Source organism: Bos taurus, chromosome Y (genome assembly GCF_002263795.3).
Source record: "Bos taurus isolate L1 Dominette 01449 registration number 42190680 breed Hereford chromosome Y, ARS-UCD2.0, whole genome shotgun sequence".
Classification (NCBI taxonomy): domain Eukaryota; kingdom Metazoa; phylum Chordata; class Mammalia; order Artiodactyla; family Bovidae; genus Bos; species Bos taurus.
Window position 1 is genome coordinate 860,377 of NC_082638.1, and position 26,705 is coordinate 887,081.

Genomic DNA, 26,705 nt, shown 5'->3' on the forward strand with positions numbered 1-26,705 from the left:
CACCCATCTGGGCTCCATGAAGCTGAGCGTCAGAGATGGCTGGGAAAGAAAGAGCGTATCCCCAGTGGGGCTGTAGTGGCTCAAGGCAGGACAGCAGCTTAGGGCAGGTTCTGGGCTTCCTCCCACAACAGCATGGCTCACCACGGTTCCTGGCGATTGAAATGCCACTGCCGATCACCCTGATAAACGCGGATGCATTGACCACCCCTGTGTATGAGGCTGAATCACGGGTCCCCAAACAGCTGTCCACGTCCTCACCCCCAGAACCTGAGAACCTGGCCTTGTTTGGACAAAGGTTCTCTGCATACCTGATGGAGTGAAAGATCTGAGATGAGGTCCTTCCTGAATGGGGGTGGCCCTAAACCCAAGGACAGGGTCTTTATAAGACACAGAAGAGGAGAGACAGGGACACAGAGGAGAAGCCATGGGGAGATGGAGGCAGAGACTGGAGGGAGGCGGCCTCCAGCCCAGGGATGGACGCCTGGAGCTCCCAGAAGCTGGACTAGGCAGGAAGGACTCTTCCCTGGAGCCTCTGGATGGAGCTCAGCCCTGGGACCCCTTGAGCTCACACATCTGGTCCCCAGAACTGGGGGAGCACAGATGTCTGTGGTTTTAATCCCACATTCTGTGGTCATTTGTTATGGCTGCACCCAAGACCCACCCTCCGCCACCCCCGCCACCCGCCGAAATGAAGGGCCCAGAGACTGTTCAGTCCATGCAGTGAGTCATCATCCCTAGTGATTAGTGGGCATGTGGGTTTGGGACCAGTTGCACCGCTGATGGTACAAGGATGGGAGGGGGCTGGGGTGACAGGCGATTTTCGGGCTGTGTGCTCATCAGAGACAGAAGGTGTGAACAGAAGCCCCAGGGGTCCATCGTAAGCTCTCTCATCCCCTTCACCAGGTTAATGGAATCTCCTAGAACAATCCATCTTGGGCTCGCTCCCCGGCGTCCAGCTTACAGGGTCAGTAGTGACATGCTGGCCATCTGCCCAGGTTGCTCATAGACTAGTGAAGCCCAAAGCTAAGATAGCCGGGGTCCCTCCAAGCCAGACCGGCCCAGAAGGAAGATGTGCTCCCAGGAGGGTGAGGGCTACAGTCTCCTGAAGGAATACGCCAACGGCTTCATGGTCTCCCAGGTAGGAAGAGGCTCCACCGGCTGAGGTTCTGTTGCCGGGAGGTGAGGAGGACAACAGGCACTCAGTGCTGAGCGAGGACGCGGTCTCCTCCGGGGGGCGCGAGGGTGCGCTGGGACTCTGGGCGAGTCCACGGGCAGAAGCTTGGCCATCGGGGCCTGGGGCCCTTCTAGGGATGTGTTGGCCCTCACGGAGTGGCGTCTCAGAACGACAGTTGTAGGGGCTTCCCTGGTAGCTCATTTGGTAAAGAATCTGCCTGCAACGCAGGAGGTCCAGGTTCCACACCTGGGTCGGGAAGACCCCCCGGAGGAGGAAATGGCAACCCGCTCCAGGATTCTTGCCTGGAGAATCCTGTGGGCAGAGAGGCCTGGGGGGCTACAGCCCATGGGGTCAAAAATGAGTCAGACATGACTGACTAACCCTTTTTTCACTGTGTTAGTGAAACAGGAGTGCATACAATCTTATTAGAATAAAACTTAATATAAACCGAGTATTAAGAAATAACATCTCAATAGAAAAAAGGTGAATCCGGCGTTGAGGATAAAACTGAATAGGACCTCAGCAGAACAACAGACTTAATAAAATCGTGGGTGGGTTGGGAGGCTGGGATTGAGACATATACACACACTGTTGATCGTGTGTATAAAACAGGACGGATGAGAACCTGCTGTACAGCTCAGGGAACTCTACTCAGAGTTCTGTGCTGACCTGCTGCTGCTAAGTCGCTTCAGTCGTGTCCGACTCTGTGCGACCCCACAGACGGCAGCCCATCAGGCTCCCCCGTCCCTGGGATTCTCCAGGCAAGAACACTGGAGTGGGGTGCCATCGCCTTCTCCACTGTGCTGACCTACATGGGAAGGAAATCCAAAATAAGAGGGGATATATGTATAAACGATGGCTGATTCCCTTTGCTGCCCAGCAGAGACTAATACAACATTGTAAAGCTACTGCTGTAAAATTAACTTTAAATATTTCAATAGAACGAGAGTGAATCCAGTGTTAAGAGAATAAATGTAAATACAACCTGAGTGGAATGGGAGACTGAGTAAAACTCAGTAGAAGGACGTCCCTGAGGGCTCAGTGACTAAGACTCTTGAGTTCCCAACGCAGGGGCCCCGGGTTCGACCCCCGGTCAGGGAGCTAGACCCCACGTGCCACGACTAAGACCTGGTGGAGACTAAGAAATATAAGTAAAAATAATTTAAAAACTCAATAGAATAAAATATGAATACGACCTTAGTAGGATGGGTTCAAAACATCTCAGACAAGAGGGATTGCAACTTTACTATAATTAGAGTTAATACAACCTCAGTAGAAAAGCGAACGCTATATTAATTGGATAAAACTTAATGCAACCTCAGGAGGAAATTGATAAAACCTCGATAGAACGAGAGCGCACCCAACTTTCAGAGAATAAAACGTCCTCCAGCCTTACAGAATGAGAGTCGATACCCCGTTAACAGAACAAGAGCTGAAACCATCTTAATAGAATGTGACTGAAGACAACCTGCGTACGAGGAGAGCTAATGAAATCTGAATGGAAAAAAACCTGAGTGCAACCTCGATGGAGTGAGCGTTTATAATATCTCAATAGAATAAGACTGCACCCAACGTTAAGGCAAGAAAATGTACTACGACCACTTGGAATAGGAGTTCATGAAATGTTTTTACATAGAGAGTGAACGAGACCCGAGCACAGCGCTTATACAATCACTGCAGGGTAAGTGTCAGTCACTTAGTCGTGTCCGACTCTGCAACCCCATGGACTGCAGCCCGCCAGGCTCCTCTGCCCATGGGATTCTCCAGGCAAGAATGCTGGAGTGAGTTGCCATTTTCTCCTCCAGGGGATCTTCCCGACCCAGGGATCAAACTCGGGTCTCCGGCATTGTCAGGCAGACTCTTTCCTGTCTGAGCCACCAGGGAAACCCCAGATGCACTTGTCTGCTGAAACCCAGGAATAGGGAGTGAATAAAACCTGAATATAGGCGCTGGTATAATCATAGCAGGGTAAGAGATCATGCCAACTTCACTGAACAAGAATCAACACAACTTTAACAGGGTGAGAACTGATTCCGCGTTAATAGAATACGGCTGAATACGACCTTCGTACAAGGAGAGTCAATAAAATCCTAATAGAAAAAAATCTGAATGCACTCTTAATGGACTGTTCATGACATCTCAATAGAACAAGAGTCATTACAACTTAATATAATTAGAGTTAATATTGAGCTCACTGCAAGAGCTGATACCATCTTAAGAGGATAAAGCTTAATACAATCTTAATATAGTAGGACTTGGAGCGACCTATTAAGGATAACAACTAATAAAACCTTAAGAAGAGTAGATACAATCTTTACAGAATAAGAGTTAATACCGTCTTAACAGAACAGGAATGGATATGGCCATTTTAATGTAAACATTTAATTTTATACTGGGGTATAGCCAATGAACCGGAGAAGGCAATGGCACCCCACTCCAGTGTTCTTGCCTGGAGAATCCCAGGGACAGGGGAGCCTGGTAGGCTACCGTCTATGGGGTCACACAGAGTCAGACACGACTGAAGTGACTTAGCATAGCATAGTCAATGAACAATGCTGTGATGGTTTCAGGTGGACAGCAAAGGGACTCAACTATACACACCCATGCGTCCATTCTCCCCCAGCTCCCCTCCCACCCAGGCTGCCACACGACACTGAGCAGAACTCCCTGTGCTGTCCAGCAGGTCCTTGCTGGTTCTCCATGTTAAATACAGCAGTGTGTCCATGTCCATCCCAGACTCCCTGACCATCCTTTCTGCCGCCAACCATAAGTTCATTTTCTAAGTCTGTGAGTCTTTCTATTCTGTAAGTTGGGTTGTGTCATTTCTTTACAGATCCCACATGTAAGGGGATGTCGGATGATATTTTCCCTTCTCTGTCTGACTCACCCTCCTGAAGAGTGTGAGTCTTCGGAGAACTAAAGCTGACTCTGTCTTCATTGCCCCGAGGTTCTCTTTGCTGCCTGTGAGCTGGGGGTGTTTGAGCTCCTGGCAGAGGCCCTGGAGCCCCTGGACTCAGCAGCAGTGTCTTCACATCTGGGCTCCAGCCCCCAGGGGACAGAGCTGCTACTGAACACCTGTGTGTCCCTGAAGCTGCTGCAAGCCGACGTGAGGGGAGGAAAAGGTAAGCACCCTGGCTGTTTGGAAGAAGGCGTTTTAAAGGTGCACTTTCAGCACAGTTTTCTGTTTTATTTTTCTGGAAAGAGCCACAGAGTAAGTCTTCTCAGCCTGGAAGGCCGGCCACGAGGTCTCTGCAGATGACACTCATCTCTGCCTTTGGAGCATCAGAGCTGCTGGAGACAGACAGATGGGCGGGGCTGATCCTAATAAAACTTTATTGGCCAGACAGGTGGTGGAACAAAGATCCAATAAAGGTTTATTGACTAAACAGGTGTTGGAACAGGGTTCCAATAAAGCTTTATTGATCAAACAGGTGGTGGAACAGGGTTCCAGTAAAGCTTTATGGGCCAGGCAGGGGGTAGAACATGGTACCAATAAAGCTTTATTAGCCAGACAGGTGGTGGAACAAGGTTCCAATAAAGCTTTATTGACCAAACAGATGCTGGAACAAGGTTCCAATAAAGCTTTATTGTCAACACAGGTGGTGGAACAGGGTGACAATAAAGCTTTATTGTCAACACAGGTGGTGGAACAGGGTTCCAGTAAAGCTTTATAGAACAGACAGGCGGTGAAACAGAGTTACAATAAAGCTCTTTAGCAGAACAGGTTGATGGAACAAGGTTCCAATAAAGCTTTATTGGCAAAAACAGATGGCCAAAACCGGGTACCAAATTCGGGTTGTCATTTGCTGACTGTGGATCAGGAAGTTTCCAGAGGCTGGTGTTTGCACTGAAACCCTGATGAAATATCCAAGCAACGAGACAGAAATGTGACCGAAAAGTTACACGGGAGTAATTTTTCCATCATGCTCAACTGCTTCTTTTCAAGGGTTGCCCTTTGTGTTAAGATCATATTCTTGTTTTGGTATTGAAGCTGCTTTCCTCTTACAGAAGATGGTCCTTGCCAGTTTTTACTTTTAATGCCCCTTCTTTGCAAAATTAAAAATTGTAAGCCCTATATCAGTCACTTAGATTTTTTTTTTTTTTTTTTTTTAGAATCTTGAGAATCTGTGAAATTGCAAAGTGTAGGGACCACTGCCTGGCAGAATGGGGGTGGGTGGGAGGGCAGTGGTAGAGGTGGGTGATGGGCTTTCTCCTTGAAGCAAGGACTTGCGTCCCCGTTGGATTTATGGGGTGCAAACAGAGAAAGTGAGTTAACTTGAACAGGAGGACGTTGTTTGGGGGTTGACGGTACTCAGATGGCTGTGGGCTTGGGAATCAAGCAGTCACACCCTGTGAGTAAGCTTTGCAGCCCCCTCCCTTTCCCCCACTGGCACCCCCAGCGCGGGCTGCGGTCCAGCCAGGACACACCTGTGGAGGATGGCGGACGTTCAAGGGGAAGCTCCTGGGGGCGGGAGGAGCCTGCTGTACCTGCAGACCCTCGGGTAGGCACATCAGGATGTGGGCTAACCTGCCGGGCTGGAGACGCTGGGATGCTCGGCTCAGACACCAGGTTACAGGACCTCCGGCTGCAACGCTGTTGCCCTGGGGACCCCTTGGAGCCCCGCAAGCATTCGGCAGGTACAGATTGGGCAGAAACAGTGAGCGCATTCAGTGCAGTCCAGTCGCTCCGTCGTGTCCCACTCTTTGCGACCCCATAGACAGCAGCACGCCAGGCTTCCCTGTCCTCCTCCATCTAGAATTTGCTCCAACTCATGTCCATCGAGTCCGTGATGCCATCCAACCATCTCACCCTCTGTCGTCCCCTTCTCCTCCCACCCTTAATCTTTCCCAGCATCAGGGTCTTTTCCAAGGAGTCAGTTCTTTGCAGCAGGTAAGGCCAAAGGATTGGAGCCCCACGGACATGTATCACGTGTCGTCTACGGGGTCGCAAAGAGTCGGAGGCGACTGAGGGATTGAGCAACACTGGGGCTCGCTGGCCCTTTCCGTTTGCTACATCGGATCTTTCCGTGGGATTTACGAGGGCTGAAAGCGGCAGGCAGGACACGCAGCCCCTGCACCACAGGCCAGCCGGTCCTTCGGGACGAGGGTCCAGCTGTCGGGGTGCCGACCGTCCCAGGCAAGAATCACGTCTGCAGTCAGGAAGTTGCCAGCATAACTGTTGGCATCTTGGCGATGCCTGGGTGTCTAACTTTATTCCCCCGCCCCTTCTGTTTGTTTTCAGCTGTGTATGCAAACACGGAGCTCGCCAGCACCTACCTGGTGAGAGGCAGCCCCAGGTCCCAGCGGGACATGCTGCTGTACGCGGGCAGGACCGCTTACGTCTGCTGGCGCCACCTGGCGGAGGCAGTCAGGTGCGTGTCAGCCGCGCCCGCGAGTCCCCAGGGCCGCCTGCGGGCTGGCTTCCGGGCGTGCCAGGAAGCAACGTGTTAGGTTTCTTATTGCGCGGGTCTCCAAGCTCCCGGATCTAGGTTTCTTAGCGCGCGGGTCTCCAAACTCCCGGATCTAATGCCTGATGGTGTGAGGTGGAGCTGATGGAGTAATAATAGAAATACAGGGAAGAGTCACTGCAAGGACTGATGCTGAAGCTCCAACACTTTGGCCATTTGATGTGAAAAACTGACCCACTGGCAAAGACCGTGATGCTGGGAAGGACTGAAGGCGGGAGGAGAAGGGGGCGACAGAGGATGAGCTGGTTGGATGGCATCACCGACTCCATGGACATGGGTTTGAGCAAGCTCCGGGAGTTGGTGATGGAGAGGGAGGCCTGGCGTGCTGCAGTCCGTGGGGTCGCAAAGAGTCGGACACGACTGAGCGACTGGACTGAACGGAACTGCAAAGTGGAAAGCGATTCCCGAGTAGTCTTGGGTTACTCGTTTCCCGCGGAGGCCGTCTGTGATGCCAGGGGAAGGTCTGTGAGTGCAAGGCCGCGTGAACGGAGTGCAGTGACGTCTCGGGGCCTGAGTGACGGTCTCCTCCTCGTTTTCAGGGAAGGGAGGAACCAGTATCTGAAAGCCTTCGGGATCCCGTCCGAGGAGCTCTTCTCTGCCATCTACAGGTGACGCCGCCCACCCACTCCCATAGCGTCCTGCTTGAGAGTTACATTTGTGTATTTCTCATTGAAGGATAATCCCTTTGCAGAATTGTGTGGGTTTCTGCCACACAGCCGCATGCATCAGCCATCGGTTGGCCTGCGTCCCCTCCCTCTTGAACCTCCCTCCCACCTCCCTCCCACCTCCCACCCCTCTAGGTTGTCCCAGAGCCCCGGTTTGAGCTCCCTGAGTCATCCCGCAGATTCCCATGGGCTATCTGCATCGCACATGGTGATGTACGTCTCTCCATACCTCCCACCTTCTCCTTCTCCCTACCTCCCCGGGTCTGTAAGTCTGGTATGTCTGCATCTCCACTGATGCCCTGCAAATGCATTCACGAGTACCCTCTTTCTAGATTCCATATGTATGTCTCAGTATACGATATTTGTTTTTCTGACTTGCTTCCCTCTGTGTAACAGGCTCCAGGTTCCTCCACCTCATTAGAACTGACTCAAAGGCGTTCCTTTTTGTGGCGGAGTAATATTCCATCGTATATATGTACCACAGAGTCTTTATTCATTTGTCTGTCGATGGGCATCTAGGTTGCTTGAAATGTTACAGCAGTCGTGTTGATTTACAATGTTCCATTAATTTCCGCTCTACAGTGAAGGGATTCGGTTATGCAAATATACACGATTTCATTTTGTAACAACTGACTAATATCCCACCCTATATATGCACCACATCTTCTTTCTCCATTCCTCTGTTGATGGACATTGAGGTTGCTTCCATGTCTTTGCTGTTGGGAATAGTGTTGTGATGAATCCTGGGGGGGTGCGTGTCTTTTCTAATTATGGTTTTCTCCAGGTGTATGCCCCAGCAGCGGGACCACAAGATCGTGCGATAGCTCTCTCTCTAGTTTTTAAAGAACATTCCATACCGTTTTCCATAATACCTGGACAAGTACACATTCCCACCAAAACTGCAGAGGGCTCCTTTTTCTCCACGAGCTCTCCAACACTTAATGTTTGCAGAGTTTTTGATAATGGCAGTTCTCACCGGTGCGAGATGATTTACCTGTTGTAGGTTTGATTTGCGTTTCCCTAATACTCAGAACCCCACTCCAGTCCTCTTGCCTGGAAAACCGCATGGATGGAGGAGCCTGGTAGGCTGCAGTCCATGGGGTTGCTAAGAGTCAGACGTGACTCAGCGACTTCACTTTCACTTTTCACTTTCATGCATTGGAGAAGGAAATGGCAACCCACTCCAGTGTTCTTGCCAGGACAATCCCAGGGACGGGGGAGCCTGGTGGGCTGCCGTCTATGGGGTCACACAGAGTTGGACACGACTGAAGCGACTTAGCAGCAGCAGCAGAGTTGAGTTTCCACCTGGTGGTTTTTTTTTTTTTTTTTCAGGTATTCCAGAGTTTGATTCAGTTATACATAGAGGTTTATTCTTTTTTAGGTTGTTTTTCTCACAGAGGTAGTTACATCATGCTCAGTGACTTCCCTGTGCAATTCAGCACAGACTTTTGGATCATCAATTCTGTATATATGAGTGTGTACATGTTCATTCCTAACCCTTCATTTGTCACTTTCATATAACATTTTTTTTTTTTTTGGTAGTCATAAGTTCCTTTGAGCTTCCCTGGTAGCTCAGCTGGTAAAGAATCCTCCTGCAATGTTGGAGACCCCGGTTCGATTCCTGGGTTGGGAAGATTCCCCTGGAGAACGGATAGGCTACCCACTCCAGGATTCTTGGGCTTCCCTGGTGGCTCAGCTGGTAAAGAATCCACCTGCAATGCTGGGAGACCTGGGTTTGATCCCTGGGTCAGGAAGATCCCCTGGAGAAGGGAAAGGCCACTCACTCTAGTATTCTGGCCTGGAGAATCCCGTGGACTGTATAGTCCTTGGGGTCGCAAAGAGTTGGACACGACTGAGCAACTTTCACACATAAGTTTCTTTACTCCGTTTCAGAGTCTGGCTCTGTTATGTAAATTAGTTCGTTTGTGTGAACACCCAGAGCCCCCCGTCATGGTTATATGATAGCTGTCTTTCTCTGACTTCCGTCACTTGGTACCGGAGTCACTCGGTCCATCCAGGCTGCTGGCAGCGGCCTTATTCCGTTCTGCTCTGCGGGTGAGCTGTATTCTTGCACAGAGAGATCTGCCTTTGTTTTCCTGTCAGGGGACGTTTCGGTGGATTCGGTGTCTTGGCCAATGTGCATTGTGCTGCCCTGAAAACAGGAAGGCGTGTGTTATTTTGAAACATGACTTTTTTTCTGGATCTGAGCCCAGAGGTGGGATTACTGGATTGTACGGTTTCTGGATGCTGAAGTTTTGTAAGGAACCTCCATGCCGTTTGCCACGTTTGCTGCACCAGTCTAGCTTCCCACCAAGACTGCGGGAGGATTCCGCTTGCCGCCTGCCCTTTGCAGCACTTGATCTTTGTAGATCTTTCTGAAGATGGCCATTCTGATCTGTTCGAAGGGATGCGTCATTGCACTTTCGATTTGCTTCTAATAATTACTGATGCTGAGCATCTTTTTATGGGCCTGATGCCAACCTGTATGCCTTCTTGGATGAGATATCCATTTTGATCTTTGGCATATATATATATATATATATTTTTTTTTTTTTTCCTTCTTGGGTTGTCTGTGTTTGTCATATTGAAATGCATGAGCTCCTCATAAGTTTTGGAGTTGAATTTCTTGTGAGTGTCTTCATTTGCAAATACTTTTTTTTTTTTGCAGTCTGAACACTATCTGTTTCTTTCGTTCAGGGCTTTCTTTGTTGAACAAATGCTCTTCAGGTAGATGAGGTCCTGTTTTCTTTTTGTTGATTATTCATTATACTAATATATATAGTTCAGCTCAGTCACTCGGTCGTGTCCGACTCTGTGACCCCACGAACTGCAGCACACCAAGCCTCCCTGTCTATCACCAACTCCCGGAGTCCACCCAAACCCATGTCCATCCAGTCGGTGATGCCATCCAGCCATCTCATCCTCTGTTGTCCCCTTCTCCTCCTGCCCCGAATCCCTCCCAGCATCAGGGTCTTTTCCAATGAGTCAACTCTTTGCATGAGGTGGCCAAAGTACTGGAGTTTCAGCTTTAGCATCAGTCCTTCCAATGAACACTCAGGACTGATCTCCTTTAGGATGGACTGGTTGGATCTCCTTGCAGTCCAAGGGACTCTCAAGAGTCTAGGCTCCTCTGTCCATGGGATTTCCCAGGCAAGTATACTGGAGTGGGTTGCCAATCACTTCTCCAGGGGATCTTTTCATGACCCAGGGATGGAACGCAGGTCTTCTGGGGTCTTCCTGACCCCGGGATTGAGCCTTGTGGGTCTCCGCACCGCAGGCGGATCCTCTACCCTCTGAGCCGCCGGGGAAGCCCGTGTGTTACGGTAGAGCACGGCTGCTTTCCCGCATTGCGTTAGTTTCAGGGGTGCGGGAACTTGATTCGTTTATACACAGACATCCGTCCTTCTGTCTCAGGCTCTCTTTCCCGTCTAGGTAATTAGCGTCTGTTCAGTAGAGTTCCCTGTGGTGTTCAGCAGGTGTTTTTGATCATCACATCATATATGGGAACTGGAATATGTCCATTCCAAACTCTGAAATAACCCCATCCCCATTACAGCTTGTGTGTGTGTGTGCGTGTGTGTGTGTGTGTGTGTGTGACACTTATAGGTAATTTCTCTCAGTTTCAGAGTCTGTCTCTGTTGTGTAATTAGTTCGTCCGCTTGAATATCTACAATCCAGGTGTAGGAGGCATCTCAGGACCTTTGTCTCCCCGTCTCTGACTTCCTTCCCTCCCCGTGTGTGACGGCCACTTGGTCGGGGCATGCTGCTCTCCGTGGCCTTATTCTGTCCTCTGTGTGGCTGAGTTGTGCTCCAGGGGAGAGGTGGGCCCCACTCTGTCTTCATTTTCCTGTCGACAGACATTTTGGTCGATTCGCTTTCGTGGCCTTTGTCAATCACGCCGTCCTGAAGACAGGGGTGCGTGTGTCATTTCGCATCGTGATGTTTCTCTGGATCTAAGCCCACAGGTGGGACTGCTGGGTCGTACGTTTTCTGGAGGGTTAGTGTTCTAAGGGCGCTCCTTGCTGTTTTTCACAATTCCTGCCCTGCTTTAGTTCCCTAGCAAAAGTGTAGGAGGATTTCCTTTTTTTCTCCGCCCTTTGTTAGCACGTGTTCTTGGTAGAATGTCTCGATGATGGTCGTGCTGACCGGTGTGAGGAGATCCCTCATTGTCTTTGAGTACCTTCTAATAATTAGTGATGCTGAGTGACTTTTCGTGAGTGGAATGGCCCTCTGTATGCCTTCTTGGAAGGAATATGTATTTTTATCTTTGGACCCTTTTTATCTCTGATGTTTTGTGGTTTTGATATGAGACGTGTGAGCTGTTTGTAGCAATTGGAGGTGAATTTCTTGTGTGTATCTTGGTTAGAAAAAATTTCTTTTCCATTCTGAGAGTCTCTTTCTCTATCGTTTTCGATGTCGTCAGTTGTCAAAATGCATTTAAGGTCTGTGCCCACATGCTTTTTTCTTATTTTTGGCTCATTGTTCATTTTCTGTGTGGTGGATCCAAATGAACCTCTTCACGATTGTTCAAGAGGGTTGTGAAGTAAAAGTCGCTCTGTCGGGTCTGACTCTGCGACCCCATGGACTGCAGCACGCCAGGCCTCCGTGTCCACCACCATCTCCCAGAGCTTGCTCAAATTCATGCCCATGGAGTCGGTGATGCCATCCAACGGTCTCATCCTCTGTCGTCCCCTTCTCCTCCTGCCCTCAATTTAATGACAGCAAGCGCAGCTTTTATATGTGTCGTTACAAAGCCCAGCCACGAGGTGGCAGAATTTCTCCAGAAACTGTTTTTTTTAACCCCTTTTTGTAGTAGAAATGTTAGTTTACTTTGGAGAACGCTTCATTCCTCCGATATTGTATTTGTTTCAAGGGTACAGGAACTTGGATTTCCTTATACATAGATATTTATCTCTTCTTTATTTTTCCACCATATAGGTGGTTAGAGTGTGTTCAGTAGACGCCGTTTTGCTATTCAGTAGGTCATTTTGGATCATCTGTTTGATTATATTATAATCTGGTGGCTCGGTGGATAAAGAATCTGCCTGCAATGCAGGAGATTAGGGCTTGATCCCCAGGTTGGGAAGATCCCCTGGAGGAGGGCATGGCAGCCCACTCCAGTGTCCTTGCCTGGGGAATCCCACGGACAGAGGAGCCTGATGGGCTACAGTCCACGGGGTCGCAGAGAGTCGGACACGACTGAGCCACTCAGCATGAACAAATGTGTGTGTTATCAGCAAACTCTAAATGGATCCATCATCACTAACTTTTCTCGTTTTTATAAGCGTAAGTTTCTTTTCTCTGTTCCAACGTCTGTTTCTATTGGGTAAAGCAGTTTGTATCCATTGTTAGATTCCAGCCACAAGTGGTCTCCTTCTCCCTGTCTGCCTGGCTTCTCTAGGGCTGATCATCTCTGCTTCCTTCTCTCACACTGGACATGGCATTCTCTCCTGCTCGTTCGTGGGTGACTTGATGGTTCGTCGTGTCTGTGAGGCCCCCTCTTCTTTACCCGTTCACCTGTCCCCGAACACTCAGGCTGTTTCCGTGTCGTGGTTATTTTCCTGGCGCGGCTGTGATCTCCCGAGTGTACCTATGTTTTGGAAACCCTGGGGCTTCTCTGGCTCTGTGCCCATGGTCGGGGTGAGCGTGTCCTAAGATGCTTCTCTGTTTTCTTTTCTGAAGGACCCCCATACTCTTCTCCCTCCTGCATGGACCGATTCCCACTCCCAGCAACAGTGCAGGGAGGCTCTCTCCCCTCCACACCCTCTTCAGTGTTTATTTTGGAGATTTTGTGATATGCCCATTCTCACAAGATGGGCAAGGTGTATGGTGATACCTCACGAGACTTTTAAGTGGCCTCTCTCTAATAAGCAGTGATGCTCAGCACGTTTTCATGTCCCTAATGCAATCTTTCTGCCTTCTGGAAGACATACCCATTTCAATCTATGTCCCCTTTATTTCTTGTTTTTTGTGTGTCTGTGTGTGTGTCTGTGTGTGTGTGTTTTTGACACAGAGCCGCACAAGCTGTTTCTGTGTTTCGGACACAAGTTTTCCGTGGGTATCTTGGTTTGCAAAGATTGTTTGCCATTCTGAGCATTATCTTTTCATGTGGGATTCCCCGTGCTGTGCAAATTCTTTTGCGGTTAACTAGATTCTGTTTCGGAGAAGGCAATGGCACCCCACTCCAGTACTCTTACCTGGAAAATCCCCTGGACGGAGGAGCCTGGTAGGCTGCAGTCCATGGGGTCGTTCAGAGTCGGACACGACTGAGCGACTTCACTTTCACTTTTCACTTTCATGCATTGGAGGAGGAAATGGCAACCCACTCCAGTGTTCTTGCCTGGAGAATCCCAGGGACGGGGGAGCCTGGTGGGCTGCCGTCCGTGGGGTCGGACAGAGTCGGACACGACTGAAGCGACTTAGCAGCAGCAGCAGATCCTGTTTTCTTACTTTGGGTGTATATTTCCCTACTCTGAGTGGACGGCAAGGCTGTCCTGACTGTATTTTCGTGCAGAAGCTCACATTCTGTGTCCTCCGATTTAGACCTCGGTCTTTCCTGAAGTGCGTCTTAGTGTACGGTCTTGGGGAATATTCCCGTTTCCTTCTGGCTTTCATTGTTTCAGGCGCCCCCTACGCTGTCCCCCGTGACGCCCGTCACCTGTTTGGATTCCCAGCAGCCCAGGAGGAGGGCCCCGTGCTCTTCCACCGCGTCTGCGGCATTGGGTGTGTGTAGAGGGTTTGACCATGAGCATTCTCAGCTGTGTGAGGCGATACCTCGCTGGAATTTGATCTGCCTCTCCCTTATAATTCCTGGTGCCGAGCACTTTTCATGGATCTAATGCAACCTCTATAGTTGCTTGCAAGAAATATGCATTTCCATCTCTGGCCCCCCTTTTTTTTTTTTCCATGGGTTGGTTGTGTTTTTGACATTGAGGTGTAGGAGCTGTTTGTATGTTCTGGAGATGAATTTCTGGCAGGTATCTTTGTTTGAAAATGATCCTCCCCCCCACAATTTTAAGGATTTCTCTTTCCTTGAGGATGTCCTGGCTGTGGAAAGGCTTTTAAGGTTAATTAGGTCCTGTTTTCGTTTTGGGTTTAGTTTTCATTCTTCTAAGTGAAAATCACTCAGTCGTGTCTGACTGTCTGCGACCCCGTGGACTATACAGTCCATGGAATCCTCCAGGCCAGAATACTGGAGTGGGTAGCCTTTCCCTTCTCCAGGGCATCTTCCCGACCCAGGAAAGGAACCCAGCTCTCCCGCATTGCAGGCAGATTCTTTACCAGCTGAGCCACCAGGGAAGCCCAAGAATACTGGAGGTGGGTAGCCTCTCCCTTCTCCGGGGGATCTTCCCAACCCAGGAAGCGAACCAGGGGTCTCCCGCATTGCAGGATTCTTTAGCTGCTGAGTTACCAGGGAAGCCCCATTATTCCAAGGGGTGAATGTCAAAATGTGTCCCGCATGTACCTCCCCTAAGAATTTCATAGAACCTGTCCTTCCATCTAGGTCTTAGGCTATTTGCAGATTCTTGCTGTGTGTGGTGTTAGGGACTGTTCTGATTGCCTTGTCTCTCTCTCTCCCTTTTAATTGTCTGAGGAGCATCCAGACTGTTGTCCATAGTGCTAGGCACCATTTGCGTTCCCGGGTGGTAGGAGGAGAATTCTGTTTCCTCCACAGACTCTTCAGCACGGAGTGTTTGTGGACTTGTTTACAGCGGCCATTCTGACCGGTGCCAAGTGATTCTGCATTGAAATCTGGTTTGCCTCTCGCTAATAATCCCTGATGCTGCGCGTTCTTCACCCCAGGAAAGTGGTTCTGTTATGCTAAGTGCACCGGGCTTCTTTCTCCTTTTGCGGCTGAGTCATATTCCACGGTGTGTGGATACCACGGCTTCCTCATCTGAGTCGTATTCCACGCCTTGCTCATCTGCGCCTCTGTCGGTGGACAGCTTGATTGCTTCCACATCTTGAACATCGTGACGAGTGTTGCTATGATCATCAAGGTGCGTGCATTTTTTCAAATTATGGTTTTCTCCAGGTATATGCCTCGAGGTGAGATTGCTGGGCCATGAGTGCAGTGCAGTCGCTCAGTCGTGTCCGACCCTTTGCGACCCCATGAATCGCAGCACGCCAGCCCTCCCTGTCCATCACCAGCTCCCGGAATTCACTCAAACTCACGTCCATCGAGTCAGTGATGGCATCCAGCCAACTTATCCTCTGTCGTCCCCTTCTCCTCCTGCCCCCAATCCCTCCCAGCATCAGGGTCTTTTACAATGAGTTAACTCTTCGCATGAGGTGGCCAAAGTACTGGAGTTTCAGCTTTAGCATCATTCCTTCCAAAGAAATCCCAGGGCTGATCTCCTTCAGAATGGACTGGTTGGATCTCCTTGCAGTCCAAGGGACTCTCAAGAGTCTTCTCCAACACCACAGTTCAAAAGCATCAATTCTTCGGCGCTCAGCTTTCTTTATCGTCCAACTCTCACATCCATACATGACCACTGGCAAAACCATAGACATGACTAGACAGACCTTTGTTGGCAAAGTAGTATCTCTGGTTTTTAATATGCTATCTAGGTTGGTAATAACTTTCCTTCCAAGGAGTAAGCGTCTTTTAATTTCATGGCTGCAGTCACCATCTGCAGTGATTTGGAGCCCCCCCCAAAATAAAGTCTGACACTGTTTCCACTGTTTCCCCATCTATTTCCCATGAAGTGATGGGACCAGATGCCATGATCTTAGTTTTCTGAACGTTGAGCTTTAAGCCAACTTTTTCACTCTCCTCTTTCACCTTCATCAAGAGGCTTTTTAGTTCCTCTTCACTTTCTGCCGTAAGGGTGGTGTCATCTGCTTATCTGAGGTCACTGATATTTCTCCCAGCAATCTTGATTCCAGCCTGTGCTTCCTCCAGCCCAGCGTTTCTCATGATGTACTCGCATAGAAGTTAAATAAGCAGGGTGACAATATACAGCCTTGGCGGACTCCTTTCCCTGTTTGGAACCAGTCTGTTGTTCCTTTCCCTAATGTTTGACTGTGTTGAGATCATTTTATGTGATATGTTTTTAACGAGTGCAAGTTAAAGGTACCTGTTGACGTTGACTTCGTGATCATCTGCCCAGTTTTGAGTTCTTGTTCACTGAACACCCCTAGGAGACTCCTAGGAGGGCAGAAGTACTTGGAGCCCTGCAGAGCTTGGGAATATTAACGTGAATGTGAAGTCGCTCAGTCGTGTCCCATGGACTGTAGCCTACCAGGCGCCTCTGTCCGTGGGATTTTCCAGGCCATAGTACTGGAGTGGATTGCCATTTCCTTCTCCAAGGGATCTTCCCAACCCAGGGATGGAACCCGGGTCTACCGCATCGTAGACAGACACTTTACCGTCTGAGCCACCAGGGAAGTCTGGGAATATTAAGTGCCGGTCAACACAGCTTTTATAGTCGCTGTTACCAAACATGGCCACAAGAGGGCAGCATTACTCCATGCGATGCTTTTGCTTTTTTCCGTTTGTTCTTTGGCTGTTTCTTTACATTGGAGCAGAGTTGACGGTCAGTGATAGGTTTGTTTCAAGTGTACAGGAAGTTGGTTCAGTGAGACACAGCCACGGCTATATTCTCTTTTCGGTTCTTTCCCCCATATAAGGTGATTCCTGGGTGTTCCCTAGACTGCCCCATGCTACTCAACAGATCCATTTTCATCATCTGTGACATATATGTTCAAGCCTGGGAAAATCCCATGGATACAGCAGCCTGGTGGGCAATGGTCCATCGGGGCAGAAAGACTTGGACACGACTGGAGTGCTCGAGGATGCGTGCCCAAATGGCATTTGTTATTAGCCAACTCAATTTTTCCTTTCTCCCTTTCTTTTTTTTCTAAATTTTTTATAATCATTACTTGGTTTTCAGAGTTTAGGTCTTTCCTGTTCGCTCAGACTGTAAAGAATCCGCGTGCAATGGTGGAGATCTGTGTTCAAACTCTGGGTCGTGAAGATCCCCTGGAGGAGGGCTGCCATGGCAACCCACTCCAGTGTTCTTGCCTGGAGAACCTCATGGACAGAGGAGCCTGGCGGGCTACAGTCTGTGCGGTCGCAGAGGGGCAGACAGGACTGAGTGACTAACGCTTTCTAAGTTTGTGAGTGTGTTTGTGTTGGTAAAATGGTTGATTTGCCTAAATTTCTAGCACGTACCTGTCGGTGGTATAGGATCTGCCTTTCTCTCTCTGAGTTCCTTTCCTTAGCATAAGAGTCACTCGGTCCATCCAGGCTGCTATCAATGGCATTAATCTGTTCTTTTTCTTGGCTGAGTAATATTCCAGTAGAAAAGTTAGGCACTCCTTGGATCTGTCCAGAATGAGCGGGGAAATCCTTTTTCTTTTGGGGCGGGCTGTGGAAAGAGACAAGCCTGGGGCTTTGTAGGCAGCACCAGCGTCAGCTGTGGGTGACTCGTCAGATGACGTGTGACGCCACAGGGGTCAGACCTTGCTGGTGACGCCGTGACGATGTGTCAGACGATGCTGGTGGCTTCATGACTGTCTGAAGTGTGTGTGGCTGCTCCCAGGCTGGGGCAGGAAATGCACCAACAATTAAGGAGGGAGGGTGGTCACTGCTGAGGGTCCTGAGACCCGGGGCCGGCTGTGCAGCCTGTGTATTCTTCCCTGCCTCCCTACCTCCCCACTGACTCCAAAACCACAGAGCAGCCTCTGCAGAGGCTGAGAGGAGAGAGGCTGCCCCCAGGAGACCCTCGCCGCCCCCCTCGCCTGCCTACCCTGCAGCGTCGTTGGCTCCTTCTCACCTCTGTCCCCTCCCGAGAGCCTCCTCCCCCCTCCTCCCGGGACCCAGCTCCCCCTCCACTTGTCTCCACGTCCCTGAATCCATCATGCCCAGCCCCCTCCCCCAGCCTGTGTGGACAACCCTCACCGGCCTCCAGCCTCCAGCCTCCTGCATTGCACAGCTGATCCGGTTGCCTGGCGCTCCACCCCGGTGGGTGAAGGACCCGGGTCTTTGCTCAGCTCAGGGGCCCCCGGGTCGTTGCTCAGGGTGATACCTACTGGACTCCACAAGGTTCTCATGGGCTCATCTCGTCGTGTTCCAGGTCCGAGGACGAAAGGCTGCAGTTCATGCAGGGTCTGCAGGACGTGTGGAGGCTGGAGGGGGCGACGGTGCTGGCCGCCTTCGACCTGTCCCCCTTCCCGCTCATCTGCGACCTGGGGGGTGAGTGTCCGCCCCGGACCCTGGAGCTGCGTTTGGAACCCTCTTTGTAGACCCTAGGGCTTCCCTGGTGGCTCAGATGCTAAGGAATCTGCCTGCATTGCAGGACTCCTGGGTTCGATCCCTGGGTCGGGAAGATCCCCTGGCGGAGGGCATGGCAACCCACTCCAGGATTCTTGCCTGGAGACTCCCATGGACAGAGGAGCCTGGGGGGCTACGGTCCACGGGGTCACACAGAGTTGAACACAGCTCATGTGACTTAGCACAGGCACACATATTGAGTAGAATTCCCTGCGCTGCACACTAGAAACTTGTCAAGTATCAGAGTGATTCATAGCAGCGTGCCCACGTCCGTCCCAGTCTCCTCACGTATCCCTCCGCTCGGTCCCCTTTGCTGTGTTTGTTTCCCGTGTCTGAGACTCTGTTTCTGTTTTGCGCAGAAGTTCATTAGTATCACATTTTAGGTTCCACGAATGAGTGACGTCACGTGGTATTTGTCTCTCTCTCTCTGACGAACGTCACTTGGTCCGATCATCTCTAGGTCCGTCCGCATCGTGGCGATGGCATCGCTGTGTTCTTTTTCACGGCTGCGTAATATTCCACTGTGTATGTGTGCGACATCTTCTCCATCCATAGGTCTGTTGATGGACCTTTAGGTTGAGGTTATTTTATAAAAGTGGATTCCTTGACTCTGAGATGTTCACACTGCTGGCATCTGGAGGGAGGTCTCCATGTCTCACCTGGGTGTCCCCTGGAAATGTCTCCCACAGGGAGACATGGGCACGTCTTCCTGTGGCATCTGCCCAGGGGCTTCCTCTGCCTGGCTGTTGTCTGTTCTTGGGCGGACGAGGGGAAGCCGTCAGGTCAGAGTCTACATGGAAGGTGGATGTGTGGGTTGGTGCAGCCAGGAAGTTGCCTTAGATACAGGGCTTTGTACGTGAGCCTGTCACCATGGAGACCAGACTGTGGGTACCGCCCAAGTCTGGGGGCTGTCACAGCCCACATTCTCTTGCAGGCGGTTCTGGGGCTCTGGCCAAGGCGTGCGTGTCCCTGTACCCGGGATGTCGGGCCATTGTGTTCGACATCCCAGGAGTGGTGCAGATCGCCAAGAGACATTTCTCAGCCTCGGAGGACGAGCGCATCAGCTTCCATGAAGGTGGGTGTCTGGAACACTGTCTGTGTCCGCAGGGAAACACGTGGGTCCTGGTGGGCTGGGGAGATGGAGCCAGTGGGTGTTCAGCATGGCTTTCTGGACCATCCAAATACACCCCCTTAAGATGGAGCTTCCAGGGGGCTCAGTGGTAAAGAATCCGCCTGCCAGGGCAGAATACGCAAGAGATGCAGGTTCGATCCCCGAGTCGGGAAGATCCCCTGGAGACAGAAATGGCGACCCACTCCAGTATTCTTGCCTGGGGAATCCCCATGGACAGAGGAGCCTGGCGGGGCTACAGTCCATGGGGTCATGAAAGAGTCGGACACGACTGAGCACCCGGGCATTTAAACCTAGAACTGTGATGCAGGATGGGTGGGAAATGTGGGAGGGTATTGTTTTCTTGCAGTTAATTCTTTCCTGAGTGTTGTACTGAGTTCAGTGTGTCTCCTCACCCAGAGTTTGTAAACAGGACTTTAGGAAATAAGGTGTTTGCAGAGGTGATGGAGTGAAGGGTCTGAGATGAGGATCCTCCTGGATGGGGGTGGCCCTAAACCCCAGTGACACGGTCCTTATAAGACAGAGAAGAGGAGACACACGGACACAGAGGAGAAGCCACGTGGAGACGGAGGAAGAGATGGGAGGGAGGCGGCCACCAGCCGCCTGGAGCTGGATGGACACCTGGAGCCCCCAGAAGCTGGAAGAGGCGGGGAGGACCCTCCCCTGGAGCCTCTGCAGGGAGCTCAGCCCTGGGACACCTGACCTCAGACGTCTGGTCTCCAGGGCTGGGAGAGGACAGATGTCCTGGTCTCTGGGCACTTCTTACGGCCGTCCCGGGAAACTCACGTAGGTATTTACAACCAGCTCGTGTGCGAGTGGCAATGAGCGACGTGGGTTGAAGGCAAGGTGAGGGGACAGTTATCGACTGAAAAGACAGAAGCTTCTCAGATGTCCCAAGGCTCAGAAACCACAGCAGCTTTGCGGACCGCTGCGAGGGACTTGTGGTTGCCTTGGAAATGGGGGGCGCGGTTCCCAGCTGCGGGCCGTCACTTAGGTACCGAGGTCTGAGCTGCAGACACCGTGTACCTCCATGTGTAGACACAACTGGCTGTTTGTGACTCTTTTTCTCTGCTGTGTCAGGAGGAACACAGCAGGTGGGGGTATCATTTCTGTCCACTCTGAGATCTGCCAAGAACTCCCTATTATTATGATTATTGTTATTATTTTGGCCATTGGATGCAGCTTGTGGGATCTTAGTTCCCTGACCTGGGATTGAACCTATTTTCTTGGTAATGAAACCATGGAGTCCTAAACGCTGGACAGCAGGGGAATTAATTCCTTATTTTATTTTTTTAAAAAGTTCACCTCCAAGTTCAGGGCATCTCAAGGGACAGGCCGCCAGCATTCCATCCAGGGCCGTATGCGGGGGGACTCTGACTGACCCGGGTGAAGGGTCAGCTCCTTTCCAATGACTCTGCGTCCGACAGGCAGATTTGAAGGTGACCAGAATGTGCCAGACTGTGTTCTTAAAGGACGGGATGCTGCCTTTATTTAAAATTCTGAAATGTAGACCATCAGGAAGTTTTCTTTTTTTGGGGGGTGCGGAACGGGGGGCTTTATGCTGGATTTTTTTAAACTGTTGAATTAAAATATACTGAATCTGAGTGACTGAGTTTGGGGAGCCCCCTTTGATTTTGTGCTCAGAAGGAGGACCTCGGTGTGAAGTTAACCACCTCTAGGGCATCTTCTTGGAAATACACACGCTGACGGTGTCAGTTCTGTGCCTCACCCGGGAAATGGGGTGAAGAAGGAGCCTTTGGGGGACTTCCTTGATGGCCCAAGTGGCTAAGACTCTGAGCTTCCAGGACAGGGGGCTCTGGTTCCACTCCTGGTCCAGGAGCTGAGTTCCTGCATGCTGGAAGACCCAGTGCAAGAAAGAAAGAAAGGGGTGGGGGAAGGAAGGCTGAGAAAGACAAAAGAGAAGAAAGAAAAAGAGCAGAAGGAAAAAGAAAGCAGGAAAGACACTACAGGTCCCATTGGTTTTTAAAAAAGAAAAAGAAGCAGGCTGTGGAAGCTGGGAAAACCAGATGGACGTGAAATGAAGTGGTTAGTTGCTCGGTCGTGTTCAACTCTTTGCAATGCACGGACTGTAGCTGCCAGGCTCCTCTGTCCATGGGGATGCTCCAGTCAAGAATGCTGGAGTGGGTTGCCATTCCCTTCTCCAGGGGGAATCTTCCCAACCCAGGGATCAAACCCTGGTGTCCTGCGTTGGCAGGCGGATTCTTGACCATCTGAGCCCCCTGGGAAGCCCAGGAGGGTTGGGACCGCTGCTTTAAGGGTGCTATTTACACGAGACTTTCTGAAATCAAGTAAAAATAAAACCGTTCTCCAGAGCTGACGCGGAAAGGGGGCGTAAAGGGAGTATTGCATTGTTCAGAATCGTCTCATCGTCACACGGAGACGTCTTCTGTTTCGGGAGGTCAGCAGCTGGGGGCATCTGGGGCCAGGTCTGTGTGTATGAGTGACCCGGCCACACGGGGCGTAGGTGTCCTCACTTGGAATTGAGGCAGGCTGACAAGGGGCCCCCTCGCCTGTGTTGCAGGGGATTTCTTCAAAGACGCCCTCCCGGAGGCGGACCTGTATATCCTGGCCAGGGTCCTGCATGACTGGACCGATGCCAAGTGCTCCCACCTGCTGCAGAGAGTCTATCGGGCCTGCAGGACAGGTAGGTGGCGGGGACGCCGGGCGCCGGGCCCGCGGGTCCACTCAGGGCAGAGGGACGGGTGTCTCGACGCGATGAGGGCTCGCAAATCCCGTCACGGGGACATAGACGCGCCTCTGCGTGTGAGGAGGCCGGAGTTCCGGCCGGCCTCTGGAGGCTGCCCTCCTTTTCGAGACACCACCACGTCACGGGCTCCCTCATATCGTCTCTTCATCGCCACACTCTTCCATTCCCCCCACCCTGAAGTTGCGGTTCTCAAAGTACAGTGTCATTTTCAGAAGTGAAGTCGTTTCTGGAGGGTTGTGTCTAGAGCCCTTCCGTGGGGGAGCTCTAGGAAGTGTGTTGAGCAAAAGTGAATTATTTATGTTTCAATGCACACTGACATTACTTGATGGTGACTTGAGTTGTTTATTTTTTTTTTTGACTTTGTGTAGAGGGACGTTTGCAACCTTGGTCCTTTAAGTTTATTTTTACCGATTCATTTCTTTAGCTGTGCTGGATCTTAGCCACGGCGCTGGAGATCTTCCATCTTCGTCGTGGGATACGGGATCCTTTGTCATGGCTTGCAAACTCTTAGCTGTGGCAGGCGGGATCTAGTCCCCTGGCCAGGCGTGGAACCCGGGTCCCCTGCTTTGAGTGTACAGAGTCTTAGCCAGCGGACCCCTGAGGACGTCCTTCATTGAACCCTAGTATCATTATTATTATTAGTTTGTACAGACAGGAAAATCGCCAAGGAACAGATATATATGTATCTGTAGCCTGGAGAATCCCATGGACAGAGGAGCCTGGCGGGCAGCAGTCCATGGGGTCCCACAGACTCAGACACGACTCAAGCGACTCAGCCCACAGCACGCACGGCTGATTCCCTCTGCTGTGTGGCAGAAACGAACGCAACATTGTCAAGAAGCTGTAGGTCCATAAAAAATTAGTTAAAAGAAAAAAAAAATAGAAAAAGTTGCCCAAATGGGTAGTGGCTTGCCTGCGGTTTTTCTGTTTAGAAGAATGTGCGTGGCTCGGCGTCTCCAAGGTCACGGAAACTATGAGTTTCTCCCGGGGGTGATGCTGTGTGGGCTCTGGTTTGCTTCCCGTATTTCAGTTTGGTAGCTCAGTTGTGTCCAACTCTTTGCAACCCCATGGACTGCAGCACGTCAGGCCTCCCTGTCCCTCACCAGCTTCCGGAGTTCACTCAAACTCACGTCCATTGAGTTGGTGATGCCATCCAGCCGTCTCATCCTCTGTTGCCCCCTTCTCCTCCCGCCTTCAATCTTTCCCAGCATCAGGGTCTTTTCCAATGAGTCAGCTCTTCGCATCAGGTGGCCAAAGGATTGGAGCCCACACACATATATATACACAAATCCCAGGTGGTGCGAGTGGTAAAGAACTCAGCTGCCAGTGTAGGAAATGTAGGAGACTCTGATTCGATCCCTGGGTCGGGAAGATCCCCTGGAGAAGGAGATGGCAACCCCCTGCAGTATTCTTGCCTGGAGAATCCCATGGACAGAGGAGCCTGGAGGGCTACAGTCCATGGGGTCGCAAAGAGCTGGACACGACTGAGCGACCGGACATGCACATATATAATACATAAAGCATGTCATATTTACATTTAAAATTTATATGTTAAGCGTTTACTTTTAAATAGTAAATGAATGAATGGATGTCAAAAATATAAAATAATAGTTACGTAATTTGTGTTATTTTTGGATATCCTTAAAAATAAATATCATGAAAAATGTTTAAATGTAAAAATTTAAAATATTAAAATACTATATATTTACAGTAAAAGTATATTACATTTGTGTATGTAGTTACATTATGGGCTGTAAAAGTTGATCAGTCATGCCCGACTCTGCGACCCCATGGACTATACAGCCCATGGAATTCTCCAGGCCAGAATACCGGAGTGGGTAGCCGTTTCCTTGTCCAGGGGATCTTCCCAACCCAGGGATCAAACCCGGGTCTCCCGCACTGCAGGTGGATTCTTTACCAGCTGAGCCACCAGGGAAGCCCAAGAATACGGGAGTGGGTAGCCTATCCCTTTTCCAGGGGATCTTCCCGACCCAGGAATCGAACCTGGGTCTCCCGCACTGCAGGCGGAGTCTTTACTCACTGAGCGATCAGGGACACCCGTGTACATATGGGTACGTATGTGTATGCATGTCTGTGTTACACGTGTCTGCATCGGTATATGTATGTGCGTGAATATGTATCGGCACACTCAGATGTTGCGTGCATGGTACAGACACGACCTTCCAGACAGCGCAGCTAGGAGAATCCCCCACATCTGGAGGCAAAGCTCTTTTCCTCACGTTCTCGCTGCTTGGAGGTCCCATCTCCGCCTCTCCCCACGAGCCTCCTACTGATGGTCAGCCCCACTGTGTCTGCATCGCTGCAAATTACTATCAATAACGCACGGATCTTACTTTGACATCACGGGGAGGGAGTGTGGGCATTCCTAGCCACGAGATCCATTGTCCAAAAAGGACCCAGGACTTGGTGACTTTTTAAAGAAGCCAGGAGAATGTGGTGTTTGGTCTGAGAATCGGGTACGGAATAAAACGGGTCAGAACGTGTGTAAGGGTTACTTTGATCGCTTGATTGGCACACTCGCCTTTGAGCTTTCAGAGAAAATGACGTGACACACCGTTTTGTGGATTTGTTTCTAAGCGATGAAGCTGGAAAATAAGAACGAACGGTCACATGTCGTTTTCCAGGGGTGCGTTCTGAAGGATGCGTTTTGAGGATCGATGGTCCTTCCTCCCCGCCTCCCTCCCGTCTCTGCCTCTGTGTCCACCTGGTTTCTCCTCTGGCTCTGTCTGTCTCTTTTTCCGTTTCTCATAAGGACCCTGTCCTTGCATGGCAACCCTCTCCAGCATTCTTGGCTGGAGAGTCCCGTGGACATAAGGAGCCTGGTGGGGCTACAGTCTATGGGGTGGGAAAGAGTCAGACACGGCTGAAGCGACTGAGCCCGCTCCTGGTTACCAGCCAGAGGCGGGTGGACAGTGTTTGTAGACACAGCCCTGCTTAATCGTGTGCTCTGTCCAGCGCCTACGGGCCACGCTGGCCTCTAAAGCTGGGAGGAAAGAGGGGACGATGGCTGTGTGTTCTAGGTCAGGCTCTGTCCCGCGGGGGGTCCTAGGTCAGGCTCTGTCCCGCGGGGGGTCCTAGATTAGGGTCCATCTTGCAGGGGAGGGTGGGAGATGCCCGGAGCTGTGGGCTAACCTACGAGCCGGGGGTGTGTGCAGGAAGCCGGGTGAGGAGAGAGTGGCCAGTGGGTCCTGGGTCTGGGCTGACCCTCGCTCAACCCCTCACCCTCCCCGCGGCAGGTGGCGGCATCCTGGTCATCGAGAGCCTCCTGGACACGGACGGGCGGGGCCCTCTGACCACGCTGCTGTACTCGCTGAACATGCTGGTGCAAACGGAGGGCCGTGAGCGGACCCCCGCCGAGTACCGCGCGCTCCTGGGCCCCGCCGGCTTCCGAGACGTGCGGTGCCGGAGGACGGGGGGAACCTACGATGCTGTCTTGGCCAGGAAATGAGCCCTGCAGCGTGTGACCCCGCACCCCCGTCATGACGCAACGCCTGCAGTGAAGAGACGGTGTCGGTCACGTTTCATTCTTATCTTTTCTTCTTCTTTTTTCCCATTCTTGTCTGTCTATTTTGCATGTTTCTTGTTTTTCTGCCCTGTCGAGGGATATGAGGTTTATGCCCACGGATGGTCACTTTGAGTTTTATCTTACTTTCTTTAATTATCCTTATTTTCACTTGATTCCAGTCCATTCTATTTTGCTTCCTTCCTGTGATGGAGTTAAAGGTCTGAGATGAGGTTCCTCCTGGATGGGGATGGCCCTAAACCCAAGGACAGGGTCCTTATGAGACACAGAAGAGGACAGACATGGACGCAGAGGAGAAGCCACGTGGAGACGGAGGCGGAGATGGGAGGGAGGCGGCCACCAGCCCAGGAATGGACACCTGGAGCCCCCAGAAGCCGGAAGAGGCGGGAAGGACCCTCCCATGGAGACTCTGCAGGGAGCTCAGCCCTGGGACCCTTTGACCTCAGACATCTGATCTCCAGGACTCAGGGAGGGTGAATGTCTGTGGTTTTAAGTCATGATCCCATTGGTTTGTTTTGATCGACCCAGGACACTCACACGCAAGGAAATGGATAGATCGTGGACACATCTCAAATTGTTTAAGTTTGAAAAAGCAGAAAAGAATTGCTGGTCTGTTTTGCACCATAGAGTCCAAGAGGTCTGTCGTGAGGAGTTTTAATATCTACTCCTTTAGCAACTTTCTGATATGCAATAAATATAGCGTCATGAACTACCATCAA

The 26,705-nt window shown here is 50.9% G+C and overlaps 1 pseudogene; it reads left to right on the forward strand.

Annotated features, from left to right (window-relative positions):
- LOC132344460 (acetylserotonin O-methyltransferase-like) lies at window positions 1–26,705 on the forward strand (annotated as a pseudogene).